This window comes from Nicotiana sylvestris, chromosome 2 (genome assembly GCF_000393655.2).
Source record: "Nicotiana sylvestris chromosome 2, ASM39365v2, whole genome shotgun sequence".
NCBI classification, from domain to species: Eukaryota; Viridiplantae; Streptophyta; class Magnoliopsida; order Solanales; family Solanaceae; genus Nicotiana; species Nicotiana sylvestris.
In genome coordinates, this window is record NC_091058.1 from 123,740,872 (window position 1) to 123,743,992 (window position 3,121).

The window sequence follows — 3,121 nt, forward strand, 5'->3', positions numbered from 1 at the left end:
CCAAATAGTGTAAAATCATCCATAAAAATTTCAAGAAATTTGTCAGTCATGTCAACAAAAATTGCAGACATGCAACGCTGAAATGTAGCAGGGGCGTTGCATAGACCAAATGACATTCTCCTATAGGCATATGTTCCATGAGGGCATGTGAAGGTTGTCTTATTTTGATCTTCTGGTGCAATTGGTATCTGATTATATCCTAAATAGCCACCAAGAAAATAGTAAAAACCATATCTTGCAATTCTTTCCAATATTTGATCAATAAATGGCAAAGGAAAATGATCTTTTCTAGTGACATCATTGAGACGTCTGTAATCAATACAGACTCTCCATCCTATAACAGTCCTGGTAGGTATGAGCTCATTATTTTCATTTTTTATAACGGTCATACCTCCTTTCTTTGGTACTACCTGAATGGGACTTACCCACGAGCTGTCAGAAATTGGGTATATAATACCTGCTGCCAACAGCTTTACGATCTCTTTTTTCACTACTTCCTGCATTGCTGGATTCAATCTTCTTTGAGGCTGGACTACTGACTTGTAGCTATCCTCCATGAGGATTCCGTGTGTACAAATAACCGAACTAATCCCTTTAATATCTTCTACAGTCCACCCCAAGGCTCCTTTGTGTGCTTTCAATACTTTAATCAAACTATTTTCTTGTTCTGTAGTAAGAGAAGATGAAATAATTACTGGAAATAATTCTTGCTCAAGATAAACATTTTTCAAATGAGAAGGGAGGGTTTTGAGTTCAATTTTTGATTGAACTTTTTCGGATTTCATCTCTTTCTTCTTCTGAATCTTTGTACAATATTTCAGCTTCTTTTCTGATGGTGGGATCATCATCCTGTGTGGTGCTTGATTTGATCAAGCATCTTTTCATTGAATCTAGAATTAATTGATCATCTTTGAATTCATATGTAAGGTAACTAATCATGTCAATTGAAAAACATGAAGATGACGTTTCATCTCCTGAATATCTTAGTATCTTTTGCATATCAAATAGGACTCTTTCTTCATCAACTCTTAAAATTAATTGTCCTTGATGAACATCTATAATTGCTCTTCCTGTAGCAAGAAATGGTCTGCCTAAAATTATTGGTTCATTAGGACATTCTTTCATTTCAAGTACTATAAAATCTACAGGGAAAACAAACTTATCTACTGTTACGAGTACATTTTCAATTATTTTCTTAGGTATCTTAGTACTTTGATCTGCAAACTGAAGAGAAAAACTTGTGTCTTTTATTTCACCAAGATCTAACTTTTTAAAGATAGAAAATAGCATTAAATTTATTGAAGCTCCAGAATCACAAAGTGCTTTTTCAAAATATACTCCTCCCAAAGTGCATGGAATTGTAAAACTGCTTGGATCACCAAGTTTTTATGGTAGCTTATTTTGAAGTATAGCACTGCATTTTCCATAAGCATTACCACAAAAATTTCTTCTAATATTCTTTTACTTGACAAAATTTCCTTTAAAAATTTGGCATATGAAGGCATTTGTAACAAAGAATCGGTAAAAGGAATATTGATGTGAATTTGTTTTAAAATCTCCAAAAATTTTGCAAATTGGTTGTGAAACTTTTCTCTTTTCATTTTTTGTGGAAATGGAATATTCACAGGGAGAGGAGTCAATTTTTCAATATTGTTTTCTTCTTTTTTCTTGACTTCACTCTTATGAAATGGTTCAGAGGGTATTTTAACATTCTTACCGTTGTTTACATGTTGTTCTGACTGCTCTGCATAGGGTTCATCAAGCTCCTTACCTGATCGTAAGGTGATGGCCTTAAGGTGCTCTTTTGGGTTTTTTCTATATTGCTTGGTAAGGGACCTTGAATCTTTTCTGAAACAAGAGCTGCCAATTGGCTCAACTGTATTTCCAGATTTTTGAGGGATGAATTTTGGCTCTCCATCTTTTCATCAGTGACCTTAATATACTTATACAAAAGATCATCAAGACTTGAATGAGCTTGTTGAGGCCTTTGCTGATAGGGCCCTGCTTGTTGATAAGGTCTAAAGTTTGATTGACCATGGTATGGATTCTGGTATTCGGGTGGACCCTGTATTTGTTGCTTCTGGAAGATTTGAGAGTTCTCTACACCATTTGGATTGCTCCATTGAAATCCTGGATGTTTTTGTGCCATTGGACTTCCAAAAGGATACTGCTTGTAACCGATGACATTGACATGTTCATCATTGTTATTGGTTGCTTGACATTTATGGTTCTGATGATTTCCTCCACACATGTCACAAGCCTCAGATTGGCTTGGTTGTTGTGTATTCACCTGAAAATTTTCAAACTTTTGTGCCAAAGAAACAATTTGCTATGTTAGTGTATTTAAAGCATCAACCTGATTTACTGTAGCGGCCTTCTTGATAGCTATACGCTCATATGGCCATTGGATGGCATTCTCAGAAATTTCATTCAACAATTGCAACGCTTCCTATATTGTTTTTCCCATTACTGAAACTCCTACATCTGCATCTATCACATTTCTAGAAGAGGGTTTTAGCCCGTGATAAAAAAAATACAATTGTATATGTTCAGGAATATCGTGGTGTGGACATTTTCTTAACATTGCTTTTAACCTTTCCCAAGCTTGATAAATTGACTCTGTGTCAGTCTGCAAGAAATTAGATATGTTTTGTCTTAACTTTGTGGTTTTAGCAGGGGAAAAATAGTTGTTTAAAAATTTCTGAGTCATTTGATCCCATGTGGTAATGGAACCTTGTGACAAACTTTGCAACCAAGTCTTGGCATCTCCTTTTAAAGAGAAAGGAAATAGCCTTAACTTGATAGCTTCAGGAGGTACTCCATTATACTTAGCTATTTCAATAAGTTCCAAAAAGTCAATTAAATGACTGTGTGGATCTTCACTTGCGTCTCCAGTAAAGATGCAAGACTGTTGAATTGTTTGAATCAGGCCAGTCCTGATTTCAAAGTTGTTGGCTGCCACTGGAGGTTTTCTGACACTAGATTCACAGTTGAAGCGGTCAGGTCTAGCATAATCTCTTAGGATACTATTCGCTGGCCTTGGCGCCACTTCATCAAATTGATCCTCTATTTGTACAGGTGGTGGTACTTCTCGTGGGCTGATATTTTCTACTTCCTGATT

The 3,121-nt window shown here is 35.7% G+C and overlaps 1 non-coding gene across 1 annotated transcript; it reads left to right on the forward strand.

Moving 5' to 3' along the window:
- Window positions 1–2,555: 2,555 nt before the first annotated feature.
- Window positions 2,556–2,662, forward strand: LOC138886597 (small nucleolar RNA R71). The gene has a single exon (XR_011405647.1). It is a non-coding gene; the product is annotated as a small nucleolar RNA R71 (small nucleolar RNA).
- Window positions 2,663–3,121: the final 459 nt, after the last annotated feature.